Raw genomic sequence first — 17788 nt, forward strand, 5'->3', positions numbered from 1 at the left:
ACAGTCACAATCCCTATGAGGGGGCAGGGCACTGGACCTGGGCTCATCAAATACATCCTGGAAGTCAGACAAAAACTCAGGGACCTCAGAAGGAGTGGAAGAAGCAATAGACACCAACGGAGTATCGCCATGAATTCCCTGACAACCCCAACTCGACACAGACATAGCTTTCCAATCTAAAACTGGATTATGAGCTTGCAGCCATGGCAGACCCAAAACAACAACATCATGCAAATTATGCAGAACAAGAAAGCGAATCACCTCCTGATGTACGGGAGTCATGCACATGGTCATTTGCGTCCAATACTGAGGCTTATTCTCAGCCAATGGCGTAGCATCAATTCCCCTCAGAGGAATAGGAAATTCCAAAGGCTCCAGGACAAAACCACAGCGCCTGGCAAACGACAAATCCATCAGATTCAGGGCAGCACCCGAATCCACAAAAGCCATAACCGGGTAGGACGACAAAGAACAAATCAAAGTAACAGACAAAATAAATTTAGGCTGTATAGTACCAATGGTGACAGGTTTAGCGATTTTTTTTAAGCGTTTAGAGCATGCTGAGATAACATGAGTAGAATCACCACAGTAAAAGCACAACCCATTTTGACATCTATGACTTTGTCGCTCAATTCTGGTCAGAGTTCGGTCACACTGCATAGACTCAGGTCTCTGTCCAGAAAATACCGCCAAAGGATGAGCAGATTTGCGCTCCCGCAAACACCGATCAACCTGAATGGCTAAAGCCATAGAATCACTCAGACTTGTAGGGGTGGGAAACCCCACCATAACATTCTTAACGGCCTCAGAAAGACCTTCTCTGAAATTTGCAGCCAGGGCTCACTCATTCCATTGAGTAAGCACCGAACATTTCCGAAATTTTTGACAATACACCTCTGCTTCATCCTGACCTTGAGAGATAGCCAGCAACGCTTTTTCTGCCTGATTCTCAAGATTAGGCTCCTCATAAAGCAGTCCAAGAGCCATAAAAAATGCATCTACATTAAGCAAAGCAGGATCTCCTGGCACCAGAGAGAAAGCCCAATCTTGAGGGTCGCCACGCAACAAGGAGATAACAATCTTAACTTGCTGAGCGGAATCACCAGAGGAACGAGGTCTCAGAGATAGAAATAACTTACAATTATTCTTAAAATTTAGAAACCTAGATCTATCTCCAGAAAACAACTCAGGAATGGGTATCTTTGGTTCTGACATAGGGCTATGAATAACAAAATCCTGAATACTTTGCACCCGTGCAGTAAGATGATCCACACTAGAAGTCAGAGTCTGAACATTCATGTCTGCAGCTGAACTCAAAACCATCCAGAGTTCAAGGGGATGAAAGAAGCTAAACAGACTGCAGCAAAGGAAAAGCGGGAGGGAAAAAAAAAAAAAATGTAGTCAGGTCTTCTTCTTATCCCACTTCTGCGATGCATTAAACACTTTAGGGCCTGCTATACTGTTATGATCCTTAGTGGTTGAGGATCACAAATTACTCCAGCTAAGTAACAAACATAGGACAAGCTCTAGGGAGGTGGCAAACTGGACTGACCGCAAATCTGAACCTATCCAAACACACTAGAAATAGCCGGTGAACGTGCCTAAAAATCCTAGACGTCTCGAGCCAGCCTGAGGAACTAACTACCCCTAGAGAGAAAGAAAGACCTCTCTTGCCTCCAGAGAAATAATCCCCAAAGATATAGAAGCCCCCAACAAATAATAACGGTGAGGTAAGAGGAAGGCACATACACAGGGGTGAAAGCAGATTCAGCAAATGAGGCCCACTAATACTAGATAGCAGAAAATAGAAAAGGGAATCTATGCGGTCAGTAAAAAACCCTTACAAAATATCCACTCTGAGATTTCAAGAACCCCCACACCAACTAACGGTGTGGGGGGAGAAACTTAGTCCCCTAGAGCAACCAGCAAGCGAGGAAATCACATTTTAGCGAGCTGGACTAAAAACATAATGAACGCTGATAATCAAAAAATGATCAAACAAAAACTTAGCTTGTCTTGGAGAGACTGGGAGCAAGGTAGACACAAGGAATCTGAAGAGCACTGAATACATTGATAGCAGGCAAGGAACTGAGTATCCAGGTGGGCTAAATAGGAAACCAACCAAGGATAACGAACCAGCTGATGCTGCAACCTGCAGAAAGACAACACTACACAGTACCGCTTGTGACCACTAGAGGGAGCCCAAAAATAGAGTTCACAACAGGGAGGTGAGTGTCCACACTGAGGGTGGATGGGCGAAGCAGGTAGAAAGCCCCCTTGTGGGTACTAGACCCATGAGACAGTAGCTCCTTTGTGGACATCAGCTGACCCCGTAGCAAAGGTTATACCATTTACAAAAGGGGGAAATTGTTATAGAAGGGTTAATAGTTTGCCTTTAACTGCCTTGCCTTTAAGTGCCTCTTGCCTTTACTTGCTAGAATTACTAGAATCTGTTAACGCAGTAGTCTGATGGTCTCCCGTTCAAGGAGACTACACTTCTTATCATGTATGTTCTCAATAGTCAGTCACAACATGTTTCTGGTACGTTGTGAGGAATAAAGGTCAGTATGACCCTGGGTGATGGTGGGGGCTACATGAGTTACATTGAAATGCATTTTGTGTAAATGGTATAAAACATTGCTTTGGCTTTTAATATATCAGATAAAAGTGACTTGCTCACAGGAAATGTGTGAGGTGTCCTTTGTCTCCAAGCGCGCTTGTAAAATAACGGGCGTAATTCCACAATTAGGCCTCACTGGTGATCTGTCAGCTGACAATTGGGTCAGAACGAAAACAGCTACGACATAGTCATAAGTGGACAGGGAAGGAAGTGCAGGCCCCAGATTCACTGCCACTGAAGTCAATGGGAGAGCGGAGCTGCTATGGGACTTCCACTCCTCTGACAGATTCTGACAGAATCTCACCTTTCTGCGGTGCCGTCTGGGCTTCCAGGACCATCTATCTCAGCCAGCAGCACCCTGCTTTTGGTGGGCACCCACTGAGATGATAATGTATTAGATCTGACTTGCAGTCCCATGTAACTCCACAGATAATACAGTGATACTTTTGTGAGCACTGACAGCAGTGATGGCTCCTCTGGATCATACTGCTGCTGTTTCTGCATGTGCTGCTGCTCTGGGCTAGTGGGAGGAGTAAGGCAGAATCAGTGAGAGATGAGAGCAGACTAGATCTATCTATTGCTCAGAATGACAGACTGCTGCAAACCACAGATCATCATTTTTGCAGTTTTGCACTAGGTCAACTGTAAATCACAGGTTGATCACATATTATGTGAACATCCTCAACTTGCACCTCAAATATCATAGATCTGAAACTTTGTGATGCTGCAATTGGCAATTTTCCATGTGGGCAAATTTCTGTGTGGGCAAATTTCTGTGTGGGCATTTTTCCATGTGGGCAATTTTCCGTGTGGGCAATTTTCCGTGTGGGGAATTTTCTGTGTATGGGCAATTTTCCTGTGGGCATTTTTCATGTGGGCAATTTTCCTGTGGGCAATTTTCCTGTGGGCATTTTTCAGGGAACCGGCATGCTTCAATAGTCTCCATGGGAAACTGGAAGCTGCCATAACTCGATAGGCTCTGCTACATAGAGGCAATGATCAGATCCATTGTGGAAACGTAGCCTAAATGCAGTGACAAATGGGTATTGTAAGGCGTCTGCTAAACACAAAATTTAATAGGAAGTATGTATCACGGAGGTGGTTGTGCTCTGTGATGTAAACCTGGAGCATTGCTTTAGTGCACATAATACTAAGAGACTTGTTTTGTGCATTTGAGTCAGCTTTTTGGCCTGCCTTAGAGATGGGCAAGTCTGGCTGCCCAAATATCCACCCCTGGATGTGTTTCACATATTAAAATGGAGTTTGTTTGTTTGACACATGGTCTGTGTTTGGAGGTAAAGAAGACCTCCTGTGTGATGTCTCCAGATAGAGCTGGTGTGATGTTTTCAGACGGAGCCTGTATACTGGATGTTATCCAGCCTATGTGACCAAGACTGGTTCTAAATAGTGTTGAGCGATACCTTCCGATATCGGAAAGTATTGGTATCGGAAAGTATCGGCCGATACCGTCAAAGTATCGGATCTCACCGATTCCGATACCCGATCCCAATGCAAGTCAATGGGACGAAAATATCGGAATTAAAATAAACCCTTTCTTTGCTTGTAGGTTCATTCTACATGAAGGAAAACAACTAAGAATAATGTAGGATGTATTGGGGGACGTGGCGGAGACATTAAAGGCATAGAGGTTTAGCCCAATCAAATAGAATAGCAGGAATTTTAATTTTTTTTAAAGACGTTCGGAGTTACAAAGATATTGACTATGTTAAGATTTTTTTTATTTTGTCAGATATTGATGTTTCACTACTTCCACGCCCTTCACCCTCTTTTTTACTTCTCCCACACTTTCTTCATCATCATCAGCATCTTTGACATCAACTTCTTCTTCACCTTTTTCATCTTCTTCATCTTTTACCTATAATTTTTTTTTTTTACATTGTTCATATTCTTTTTATTTAACTATTATTCTTCTTCATATTCAACTTCTTCATCATATTCTTATTTGTGACAGGCATTCCCGTAGTTGTTATCTATAAAAGTTTGAAGATTACACCTTCCGTTCTGCCTCTCACAAAAGAGTTACATTTGTCCGCGTTCAGTTTGGCCTGCAGCATCAGGCTTTATCCAGGGGTACCACGAGGAGGAACGGACTCACCCCCATACACTGCTTAGTCTTCTTCTGCTTATAATTTAGATAATATCTTTTGCTCTGATATTTAGTGTTATGCTTAATGTTCTTCTGCTCTTTGTTCTGCAGCCTCTTGTTCTTCTGCTTCTCGGTCTCCCATGTCGTCGTCGTCTCCAGGGTCGTCGTCTCCGGGGTCGTCGTCTCCGGGGTCGTCGTCATCGGGGTGGTCTTCAGGGTCATCGTCTCCAGGGTCGTCGTCATCTCAGTGGTTGTCGTCTCTGGTGTCGTCGTCATCTTAGGGGTGGTCTTCCGGGTCGTCGTCTTTAGGGTCTTGAACTTGGAAATGTAGCAGAAGGTACAAGAAGGCTGAGAAAATGCCGAGAAACAGCTGATGGAACTGGAATTCGGATGGCTACCCGAAGGTCCAAGAGCCAATGGAACTACCGAGGACCAGCTGACATTACTGGAACCCGGTTACTAAGCAGGAGGTACCCGTGCCTGAAAGCACTACCAAGGACCACCTGACGTTGGTGGAACTCGGATACCCAGAGGGAGGCACCTAAGCCAAAGGCTCTGCCCGGAACCAGCTGACGGTACTGGAACCAGGATGGGGAGCAGAAGGTACAAGAGCAAAAGACACTGCCGAGAACCAGCTGACGGTACTGGAACCCGGATGGGTAGCTGAAGGTCCAAGAGCCAATGGAACTACCGAGGACCAGCTGACGTTACTGGAACCCGGTTACTAAGCAGGAGGTACCTGTGCCTGAAAGCACTACCAAGGACCACCTGATGTTGGTGGAACTCGGATACCCAGAGGGAGGCACCTAAGCCAAATGCTCTGCCCGGAACCAGCTGACGGTACTGGAACCAGGATGTGGAGCAGAAGGTACAAGAGCAAAAGACACTGCCGAGAACCAGCTGACGGTACTGGAACCCGGATGGGTAGCCGAAGGTCCAAGAGCCAATGGAACTACCGAGGACCAGCTGACGTTACTGGAACCCGGTTACTAAGCAGGAGGTACCTGTGCCTGAAAGCACTACCAAGGACCACCTGACGTTGGTGGAACTCGGATACCCAGAGGGAGGCACCTAAGCCAAAGGCAGTGCCCGGAAACAGCTGACAGTGCTGGAACCAGGATGGGGACCTATTCAAGCTTGTCTTCCTAGAGCCCCAACTAGCGGTGTTGGAGCAAAGGGTCAGCAGGGGGAGCAGAGTGTAGGCCGAAGCCTGCACTGGAGGCATTTGTAGGTCTGTTGTGTCTGCGTGGCTGTTGCAGGTCACGTTGCCGACTACACAGCAGGGGAACAGCTGGCGGTGCTGAACCCCACTGACACATTGGCGGGTGTTTTTCTCTGTGCAGCTATCAGTACCGGGCACCAACTGGCGGTGTTAGAGCCCAGGGTCAGCAGGAGGAGAGGGAGCAGAGTGTAGGCCGAAGCCTGCACTGGCGGCAGCTTTGTGTCTGCGTGGCTGTTGCAGGACACGTTGCCGGCTACACAGCAGGGGAACAGCTGGCGGTGCTGAACCCCACTGACACATTGGCGGGTGTTTTTCTCTGTGCAGCCAGCACTTCGGGGCACCAACTGGCAGTTTTAGAGCCCAGGCTCTGCATGGGGAGCAGAGTGTAGGCCGAAGCCTAATTGAACCAATTTTAAAGGTAACCTTTAACCCCCCCCTCAGGTGTTACAAACTAGAAGAGCCACACCTTATGCAGCAGTAGTGCTGCACAAGTCAAAGGTTGCTCTTTTAATTTTGTTCCTTGCACAAGCTGAATGAAACACGTACAACATTTTTGCCCTTATACAGTCAATCTGTCTTGGAGGCGGGAGTTCCCTTCGTAATGAGAAGCAGCACAGCTGGCAAAAATACCACCTTGGTGCTTGGCGCGGCCTCCTGAGCATCGCATTTTGCTGTACAGGAGTCTGCGTTGTTGCGTTATCCCTTGGCCATGCGCTGCCCGTCTTCTGACATCATTTCATGTCGGCCGGTGCGGTTCGCGATGCCCATGAATCCCAGCCCCGCAGTGTCTTTACAGTGTTTCACACTGCAGGGCTGGGATTCATGGCCTGGCGCAGTACATATGTTCGCTTCTCGCTCGTGTCCTTACACCTGCTACAGACTGTGCGGCGTCAGCTGATCCCTTATCGCATGCCACGGCCATGAAGCCGCACAGTCTGAAGAAGGCGGAAGGAGCTGAGTGACAGCCTGGCGAAGATATGCACTGCTCATGCCCATCAATCACACCCTCGCAGTCAAAATAAATAAGACACCGAGGACCCGTTGAAGCGCTGACGTAAGCGCGAAACGGCCGTCGTCACATCCTGCTCACCTCCTTCCTGTTTCACCGTCCCGGACCGCGTTTGAGATGTCTGCTTAAGAGTCTTCAATAAACATTTTGCATTTTACCTGGATCGGTGAGTGTTGCCGCATATTTCTTCTTATTCCTGGGAGTTTCCTTCTTAATGAGACGCAGCACAGCTGGCAAAAATACCAACTTGGTGCTGGGCGCAGCCTTCTGAGCGTCGTTATTTGCTGTACAGGAGTCTGCGCTGTCGTGTTATCCCTTGGCCTTGCGCTGTTAGCGCTGCCCGTCTTCTGACATCATTTAATGTCGGCCGGTGCGGTTCGCGATGACCATGAATCCCAGCCCCGCAGTGCCTTTACAGTGTTTCACACTGCGGGGCTGGGATTCATGGCCTGGCGCAGTACATATGTTCGCCTCTCGCTCGGGTCCTTACACCTGCTTCAGACTGTGCGGCGTCAGCTGATCCCTTATCGCATGCCACGGCCATGAAGCCACACAGTCTGAAGAAGGCGGAAGGAGCTGAGTGACAGCCTGGCGAAGATATGCACTGCTCATGCCCGTCAATCACACCCTCGCAGTCAAAATAAATAAGACACCGAGGGGCGTTGTGTCGGGCAGGGCGGCCGCAGAGGCGCAGCCAGCCAAACAATGATGTCAGAAGAAGGGCTGCGCTACCAAGGGGGTCGCTGCGTGTCATTACAAAGGAAAGTTACACCTCAGGGACGTTTTAATGGTCTCGGGGGACACATTTTAGACGTGTTTCGTTCCACGTGTGCAAGGAGAATAACTTAGCCACCTTGTACAAATGCAGCATTACTGCTGTACAAGGTGGCTGTTATACATACAAACACCTGGGGGGGGGGACAGGTTCCCTTCAATTTCAGTTCTTGTGTCTGCGTGGCTTTTGCAGGACATGATGCCGGCTACACAGCAGGGGAACAGCTGGCGTTGCTGAACCCCACTGACACATTGGCGAGGTGTTTGGCTCTGTGCAGCTAGCACTTCCGGGCGCCAACTGGCGGTGTTAGAGCCCAGGGTCAGCAGGAAGAGCATTGTGTAGGCTGAAGCCTGCACTGGAGCAAGTTGAAAGGGAACCTTTAACCCCCCCCCCCAAGGCATTTGTAGCTGAAGGAGCCATCTTGTACAGCACTAATGCTGAAAAAGGTAAACTTAGCTCTTTTAATTATGGTCCTTGCAAACGCTGAACTTGACACTTATGAAATGTGTCCCCTCACACCGTAAAACCGTCCGGAAGGTGGAACTTTCATTTGTCATGTGACGCAGCACAGCCGTCATTCTTACCCCCTTGGCGCCGTGTGCCGCCTCCTCAGCATTGTTTGAATCTGTCCCGGAGCCTGCGCTGTTATGTTAGCCCTTGGCCATGCACACATTTTGCGCTGCCCGTCTTCTGACATCATTTGGTGTCAGGCTGGCTGCGCCTGTGCGGCCGCGCTGGCCAAGATCCCGCCTCGCTGTGTAATCTAATGTAATCACTCTGCGGACCTGTGATCCATGGGCATGAGCAGTGCATATCCTCGCATCTCACTCCCCTCCCTACGGCTTCTTCAGACTGTGCGGCGTCACGGCCGTGGCATGCTATTAGGGATCAGCTGACGTTGCACAGTCTGAAGAAGGCGTAGGGAGATGAGTGAGAGGCGGAGGTCAAGATATGCACTGCACATGTCCATGGATCACAGGCCCGCAGTGGGATTAAATCAGAAGACACTACGAGGCGGGATCTCGTCCAGCGCGGCCGCACAGGCGCAGCCAGCCTGACACCAAATAATTTCAGAAGACGGGCAGCGCTAAGTGTGCCTGGCCAAGGGCTAAATTAACAGTGCAGGCTCCGGGACAGATTCAAACAATGCTGAGGAGGCGGCGCACGGCGCCAAGGGGGTAAGAATGATGGCTGTGCTGCGTCACATGACAAATGAAAGTTCCACCTACCGGACGGTTTAACGGTGTGAGGGGACACATTTCATAAGTGTTAGGTTCAGCATGTGCAAGGAGCACCACGAAAAGAGGCACTTTTTCCTTTTGCATCATTACTGCTGCACAAGGTGGCTCTTTCAGTAACAAATGCCTGGGGGGGTACAGGTTCCCTTAAATTTAAGTTGTTGTGCCTGCGTGGCGGTCGCATGACACGTTGCCGTATACACAGCTGGGGAACAGCTGACGTTACTGAACCCCAATAACAGAGGAGCGACTTTTGACTGTGCGGACAGCACTTCCGGACAACAACTAGCGGTGTTGGAGCCCAGGGACAGAAGGAGGAGGAGGAGGTGGAGGAGAGAGGAGGGATTGCCACACACACAGCAGGGGAACAGCTGACATTACTGAACCCCAATAACAGAGGAGCGACTGTTGACTGTGCGGACAGCACTTCCGGACAACAACTAGCGGTGTTGGAGCCCAGGGACAGAAGGAGGAGGAGGTGGAGGAGAGAGGAGGGATTGCCACACACACTGCAGGGGAACAGCTGACGCTACTGAACCCCAATAACAGAGGAGCGACTGTTGACTGTGCGGACAGCACTTCCGGACAACAACTAGCGGTGTTGGAGCCCAGGGACAGAAGGAGGAGGAGGAGGTGGAGGAGAGAGGAGGGATTGCCACACACACAGCTGGGGAACAGCTGACATTACTGAACCCCAATAACAGAGGAGCGACTGTTGACTGTGCGGACAGCACTTCCGGACAACAACTAGCGGTGTTGGAGCCCAGGGACAGAAGGAGGAGGAGGTGGAGGAGAGAGGAGGGATTGCCACACACACTGCTGGGGAACAGCTGACGCTACTGAACCCCAATAACAGAGGAGCGACTGTTGACTGTGCGGACAGCACTTCCAGGCACCAACTAGCGGTGTTGGAGCCCAGGGACAGCAGGAGGAGCAGAGGAACACAGTGTAGGCCGAAGCCTGATTGGAGAAAGTCGAAAGGGAACCTTTAACCCCCCCAAGGCGTTTGTAGCTGAAAGAGCCAGCTTGTGCAGCACAAAGGATGCAAAAGGAAAAGGTGGCTCTTTTCATTATGCTCCTTGCAAACACAGAACTAAACACTTATAAAATGTGTCCCCTGATACCGTGAGACCGTCCCGGAGGTGGGACTTTCCTTCATAATATGACGCAGCACAGCCGTCATTCCTACCCCCTTGGCGCCATGCCCCGGCTCCTCAGCGTTGTTTGATTCTGTCCCGAAGCCTGCGCTGTTATGTTATCCCTTGCCCAGGCACACTTAGCGCTGCCCATCTTCTGACATCATTTGGTGTCAGTCTGGCTGCGCCTGTGCGTCCGCGCTGGCCGAGATCCCGCCTCGCAGTGTCGTCTAATGTAATCCCACCGCGTGCCTGGGATCGAGGAGTGGCGTCATTGGCTTGAGGGTGCTAGACATCAGGTGGTGGTCTTGACTGATCACAAGAATTTGATTTATCTTGAGTCGGCCAGACGTCTGAATCCTAGACAGGCGCGCTGGTCGTTGTTTTTCTCTCGGTTTAATTTTGTGGTCTCGTATCTGCCAGGTTCTAAAAATGTGAAGGCTGATGCCCTTTCTAGGAGTTTTGAACCTGATTTCCCTGGTGATTCCAAACCTACGGGTATCCTTAAGGATGGGGTGATATTGTCTGCTGTCTCCCCTGACCTGCGACGTGCTTTACAAGAGTTTCAGGCGGATCGGCCTGATCGTTGTCCGCCTGGTAGATTGTTTGTGCCGGATGAGTGGACCAGTAGAGTCATCTCGGAGGTTCATTCTTCTGCGTTGGCAGGTCATCCGGGAATTTTTGGTACCAGGGATTTGGTGGCTAGGTCCTTCTGGTGGCCTTCCCTGTCTCGGGACGTGCGTACTTTTGTGCAGTCTTGTGATGTTTGTGCTCGGGCCAAGCCTTGTTGTTCTCGGGCTAGTGGATTGTTGTTGTCCTTGCCTATTCCTAAGAGGCCTTGGACACACATCTCTATGGATTTTATTTCTGATCTCCCTGTTTCTCAGAAAATGTCTGTCATCTGGGTGGTGTGTGACCGTTTTTCTAAGATGGTTCATTTGGTACCTTTGCCCAAGTTGCCTTCCTCATCTGAGTTGGTGCCTCTGTTTTTTCAGAATGTGGTTCGGTTGCATGGTATCCCGGAGAATATAGTTTCTGACAGGGGATCTCAGTTTGTGTCCAGATTTTGGCGGGCGTTTTGTGCCAGGATGGGCATTGATTTGTCTTTTTCGTCTGCATTTCATCCTCAGACGAATGGCCAGACGGAGCGTACTAATCAGACCTTGGAGACTTATTTGAGGTGTTTTGTGTCTGCTGATCAGGATGACTGGGTCACCTTTTTGCCGTTGGCAGAGTTTGCCCTTAATAATCGGGCCAGTTCTGCCACTTTGGTTTCCCCTTTCTTTTGCAATTCGGGGTTCCATCCTCGTTTTTCATCTGGTCAGGTGGAATCTTCGGATTGTCCTGGAGTGGATACTATGGTGGACAGGTTGCATCGTATTTGGGGTCAGGTGGTGGACAATTTAAAGTTGTCCCAGGAGAGGACTCAGCATTTTGCTAATCGCCATCGTCGTGTTGGTCCTCGTCTTCGTGTTGGGGACTTGGTGTGGTTGTCTTCCCGTTTTGTCCCTATGAGGGTCTCTTCTCCTAAGTTTAAGCCTCAGTTCATCGGTCCTTATAGGATTTTGGAAATTCTTAACCCTGTGTCTTTTCGTTTGGACCTCCCAGCATCCTTTGCTATCCATAATGTTTTCCATCGGTCGTTATTGCGGAGGTATGAGGTGCCAGTTGTGCCTTCTGTTGAGCCTCCTGCTCCTGTGCTGGTTGAGGGTGAATTGGAGTACGTGGTGGAGAAAATCTTGGACTCCCGTGTTTCCAGACGGAGACTTCAATATCTGGTTAAGTGGAAGGGCTACGGTCAGGAGGATAATTCTTGGGTTTCAGCTTCAGATGTTCATGCCTCTGATTTGGTCCGTGCCTTTCATAGGGCTCATCCAGATCGCCCTGGTGGTTCTTGTGAGGGTTCGGTGCCCCCTCCTTAAGGGGGGGGTACTGTTGTGATTCGGTTATTTGGCTCCCCCAGTGGTCGCTTGTGGTACTGGTGTCTTGTGAGCTTTTCACCTGTTTCTATCAGGATGTGGGAGTTTCCTATTTAGCCTTGTTCCTCAGTCATTCCAATGCCGGCCATCAATGTAACCAGAGTCTTTCTGTTGCATGTACCTGCTCCCAGTCTGCTGACCAGCTAAGTTGGACATTTCTGTCCTTAGTCTATTTTTGTATGTTTTGTCCAGTTTGCAGTTATGTGATTCTCTGCTGCTGGAAGCTCTTGTGGGCTGAAATTGCCACTCCGGTGCCATGAGTTGGCACATGAGTTTAAGGTAATTTCAGGATGGTTTTTGATAGGGTTTTGTAGCTGACTGCGAAGTCCACTATTGTATCCTTCTGCTATGTAGTTAGTGGGCCTCGCTGTGCTAAATCTGTTTTCATTCTACGTTTGTCTTTTCACCTTAACTCACCGTTATTATATGTGGGGGGCTACTATCTCCTGTGGGGAATTTTCCTCTGGAGGCAAGCCAGGACTGTGTTTCATCTATTAGGGGTAGTTAGTCCTCCGGCTGGTGCGAGACGTCTAGCGAAAACGTAGGCACGTTCCCTGGCTACTATTAGTTGTGTGTATAGGTTTAGCATCGCGGTCAGCTCTAGTTTCCATCACCCGAGAGCTTGTCCGTTTTTCTATGTTTCTGATGTTCCCCTGCCATTGGGAACCATAACACCTCCCTCCGGCTTCTTCAGACTGTGCGGTGTCACGGCCGTGGCATGCTATTAGGGATCAGCTGACGGCGCACAGTCTGAAGAAGGCGAAGGGAGATGAGTGAGAGGCGGAGGTGAAGATATGCACTGCGCATGCCCATGGATCCCAGGCCCGTAGTGTGATTAAATCAGAAGACACTGCGAGGCGGGATCTCGGCCAGCGCCGACGCACAGGCGCAGTCAGGTTGACACCAAATGATGTCAGAAGAGGGGCAGCGCTAAGTGTGCCTGGCCAAGGGATATCATAACAGCGCAGGCTTCGGGACAGAATCAAACAACGCTGAGGAGCCGGCGCACGACGCCAAGGGGGTAGGAATGACGGCTGTGCTGCGTCACATTACGAAGGAAAGTCCCACCTCCGGGACGGTTTTACGGTATCAGTGGACACATTTTAAAAGTGTTAAGTTCTGCGTGTGCAAGGAGCTAAGCAAAAATAGCTACCGTTTCCTTGTGCAGCATTACTGCTGCACAAGGTGGCTCTTTCAGTAACAAATGCCTGGGGGGGGGACAGGTTCCCTTACATTTCAGTTGTTGTTTCAGCGTGGCGGTCGCAGGACACATTGCCAGCTACACAGCTGGGGATCAGCTGACGTTACTGACACCCAATAACACTGGGTCGTATGTTTTGACTGTGAAGACGACACTTCTGAGCCTCAACTGGCGGTGTTGGAGCCCAGGAATTAAAGTTCAGGTGGTAGAAAGATGAACACAACAGGAGACCTGGATACTGTAGACAGTCACCTAATTATTTAATCAGGAAGAGGAGTGGCAAATTCCTGCGAGATCCAGGCCTGGTTCATTTTCAGGAAAGTAAGCTGGTCAACGTTATCGGAGGATAGTCGCATGCGACGGTCAGTTAGTACACCACCTGCAGCACTAAAGACGCGTTCCGATAATACACTAGCCGCAGGGCAAGCCAGCACCTCCAATGCATACTGGCTTAGCTCTGTATCCAGCTTTGAGACCCAAAACTTGAAAGGGGAAGAGCCGTCTGGGAGTACAGCAAGAAGGCAAGACATGTAGTCTGTCACCATCTGACGGAACCGTTGCCTCCTGCTGCCTGGAGCCGTCTGTGATGGTGTAGACTTTTGTGGCGGGCACACAAAAGTGTGCCACAGTTGGGCCATACTGGTCTTGCCTTTGGCAGAGGCACTGCTTCTGCTCCCTCTTTGTGCAGAGCCTCCTCCACTGCCTGGACGCACTGAGCTGCTTTGTAATGCACTAGCAGCACTTCTCTCAGTTGGACTGGAGAAGATGATGGAATTCACCAGTGTGTCTTGGTACTCCCGCATTTTTCGCTCCCGGTTCAACGGTGTGATGAGGCTTTCTACATTGTCCCGGTAGCGAGGATCGAGGAGGGTGAACACCCAATAATCAGACATGTTGAGAATGTGGGCGATGCGGCGGTCGTTTCTCAGGCACTGCAGCATGTAATCCACCATGTGCTGCAGACTGCCAACTGGCCAAGAAACGCTGTCCCCTGCTTGAGGCGTGATCTCTGCCCGCTCGTCATCACCCCACCCTCGCTGTACACACTGACTACTGGACAATTGTGTAACTCCCTCCTCTGGACGGATGTCTTCCTCCTCCATTGACTCCTCCTCATCCTCCTCACAAAGTGTCCCCTGCCTACGCGTTTGTGAGGAACCACGTGGCGCTGACTGTCCAGAAGATGATGGAAATGGTGAATCCTCATCCTCCACCTCTTCCACAACATCATCCCTTAGCGCTTGCAGTGATTTTTCAAGCAGGCAGATAAGGGGGACAGTCATGCTGACTAGTGCATCATCTGCACTCGCCATCCGCGTGGAATAATCGAAGGGACGCAAAACCTGGCAGACGTCCTTCATAGTGGCCCACTCTGTGGTTGTGAAGTCTGAACGGCGCGGAGTGCAACTTCTTTGCGCCTGATGCAGCTGGTACTCCATTACTGCTTGCTGCTGCTCACACAACCGCTCCAACATATGTAACGTGGAATTCCACCTGCTAGGTAGGTCACATATGATGCGATGTTCCGGAAGGCGGAATCGGCGCTGCAGAGCCGCAATGCGTGATTTTGCCGTGCTGGAACGCCGCAAGTGAGCACACTCTAGGCAGGCCTTGTGCAGCAGTGCATCAAGATCTGGATAGTCCCTCAAAAAACTCTGCACGACCAAATTGAGCACATGTGCCAGACATGGGATGTGAGTGAGGTTGCCGAGGCCCAGAGCTGCCACCAGATTTCGGCCATTATCACACACTACCATGCCTGGCTGGAGATTCGCTGCCACAAACCACACATCGCTCTCCTGCTTGATGGCATTCCAGAGCTCCTGCGCTGTGTGGCTTCGATTCCCCAAAGAAATTAATTTCAAGACGGCCTGTTGACGTTTGGCCACGGCTGTGCTCATGTCGGTCGTAACAGGTACACGTTCATCACGGGTCCATGTGGAGGTGGACTGTGACGGCTCCTGCAGCGATGATTCTGAGGAACTGGTGTAAGAGGAGGAGTCAATGCGTACAGAATGGATTCCTGCAGTCCTTGGAGTGGGCAGGACAGGTCCTGCGCCACTCGCACGATCTGTACCCGGCTCAACAACATTAACCCAATGGGCAGTGAGGGAAAGGTATCGCCCCTGTCCATGTTGACTGGTCCACGCATCGGTGGTGAGGTGGACCTTGCTACTGACGGCGTTCAGTAATGCGTGTTTTATGTGTCCCTCCACATGCTTGTGCAGGGCAGGGACGGCTTGCCTGCTGCAATAAAAGCGGCTGGGCACATTGTACTGTGGGACTGCCAATGACATCAAGTCACGGAAGCTGTCAGTCTCCACCAGCCTGAATGACAGCATTTCCAGTGACAGAAGTTTGGCAATGCCTGCAGTCAGAGCTTGTGCTCGTGGGTGGTTTGCCGAGAAAGGCCGCCTTTTCTCCCATGCCTGTACTACTGATGGCTGTAAACTGGCCTGGGAGTGTGAGGATAACTGGGAACGTGGTGCTGAGGGTGGAATTAAAGTGGGTCTCTGGACAACAGGGCCAGAGTTTCTTCCACGGCGATCCTGGGAGGAAGCCGAACCAGCTGCGTGTGAGCTGGAGGAAGAGGCAACACGAGCTGAAGAGGTAGTAGCTGCCGCTGTTGGTTGGCCTAGCTCTTCAGTGTGTTTCTGTAACTCCGCCGCGTGCCTGGTCCGCACATGTTTCCACATGTTGGAGGTATTGAGGTTGCTGACATTTCTACCTCTTTTGACTTTGTGATAACACACCTTGCATTTGACATAGCAAATGTCATCTGCAACTGTGTCAAAAAAGGACCAGGCACTGCAAGTCTTGGGAGCGCCCTTTTTGGCTGTTGGAAGAGACACGCTCCTAACGGGTGCCAAAGTGGAGGCTACAGGATCCGCAGTCTTCCCCCTCCCTCTCCCTCTTTGGCCCGTTCGGGGAATCTCTTCCTCAGAGCTGCTCCCACCACCTTCCTGTCCCTCACGCCACGATGGGTCAAGGACCTCATCATCTACACTACTCTCTGCCACCAACTGCTCCTCCTGGGTAGTCTCAGCAGCAGAGCACGCACCAGAAAGTGGCACCTGAGTGTCATCAGCGGATGCATTCTGCGGTGTGGTGACCGGAGGCACTGGCCCACCCGCCTCTTCAGACTCAGAGAGAAAAAGCTGTTGGGCATCACTGCACACTGCCTCTTCTTCCATTTCTCCAATGCTGCTTGGCTGGCCCCCTGTTTCCAAGCCAAGAGATTCAGAGAACAGAAGTAGAGATGGCTCCTGTCCTGGGCTCTCTGTCTGCCTGGGCAATTTGGCAGGTGGTGAAGAGACAGATGGGTGCTCTCCAGTGCTCTGTGTCTGAGAGGATGTGGCACTAATTGAAGTCGATGCGTTAGCTGCCATCCATCCGACAACGGCTTCAATTTGTTCTTCACGCAGCAGCGGTGTACGGCGCTCTCCGACATAGCTGCACATGAAGGACTGTTCCCTGGTGAAACTGGGTGCTGATGAGTCACCGGTGCCCGCAGCAGGCACAGAATCCCCACGTCCTCTCCCTGCTCCGCACCCACGCCCACGTGCCTTACTCCCTGCCTTATTCATCTTGGTTGACTGATAAAGATAAGCAGAAAAGTACTAACGGCTTTGTGTGCTTATTCCTGAACAGCTCCTAACAGGTATAAGAAACAATAATTTTCTAAAGTGTGGACTAGACTTTAATATCAGCTAATGTGGCCTACACAACTGTAAAGTGGTGTGTTTGGTGAACTTTATTATTTATTTATTTTTTGGGGGCTGAACTGACAACTGGGCGAGCTGCAGTCACACGGAGACCGTGCAGACAGCCGTAAACGATGCTGCAAGGCCCCAAAAACCTCCTCTACGTTATCCTATGTAGTGTTTTTCCACAATTTAGCTGGATACGGGTGGAAAGACACTAATAGGAATTTTTTGAAAAAATGTGCAGCAGCCTGCACTACTTAGAAAAAAGGAAATTGGATTTCACGGTATGACGCAGTGATTTACCCTGAGCTGGATACAACCGGCTATGGCTGCACACAGACTACAGGGCGAGCTGCAGTCTGTGTGCTATGTTACTATGGTTGTGTATTTTCCTTTGCTTGTGGTCTGGTTTATAAAGCACCCATAAACCAGCATAGACATATAGATAGAAACGGTTCTTGTGTTGCCTCACCAAGCATGCAAGTGAGTAGCGTTCCCACAGTATATACAGTATAACAAAGTCCCATCAAACTAGTATATAAATATACCAGAAAGTATGCATGAACGTATTTAATCAGCATAAAAGAAACACATTGTCTATATGCTGTCATCGTTGTACACAAATAAAGCCCTAAAAAGGGGTGATTTTACATATGAATCTTACTCATTTTGTTATTTTACATCCTGTGTGAAACTCATAATTTTATTGACAGGTTAGTAATAAAATGAATGTATCCATATAGCTATATGTGAAGGAGTGCTGTCTGTTTTTGTGGTTTATATATGTGAAGTAC

At 49.9% G+C, this 17788-nt stretch overlaps 1 protein-coding gene across 1 annotated transcript in view; it reads left to right on the forward strand.

Annotated features, from left to right (window-relative positions):
• LOC143764711 (NXPE family member 1-like) overlaps window positions 1-17788 on the forward strand; it is a 764240-nt gene that overhangs the window by 167530 nt on the left and 578922 nt on the right. The window lies entirely within an intron of this gene.

This window comes from Ranitomeya variabilis, chromosome 4, assembly GCF_051348905.1.
Source record: "Ranitomeya variabilis isolate aRanVar5 chromosome 4, aRanVar5.hap1, whole genome shotgun sequence".
Classification (NCBI taxonomy): Eukaryota; Metazoa; Chordata; class Amphibia; order Anura; family Dendrobatidae; genus Ranitomeya; species Ranitomeya variabilis.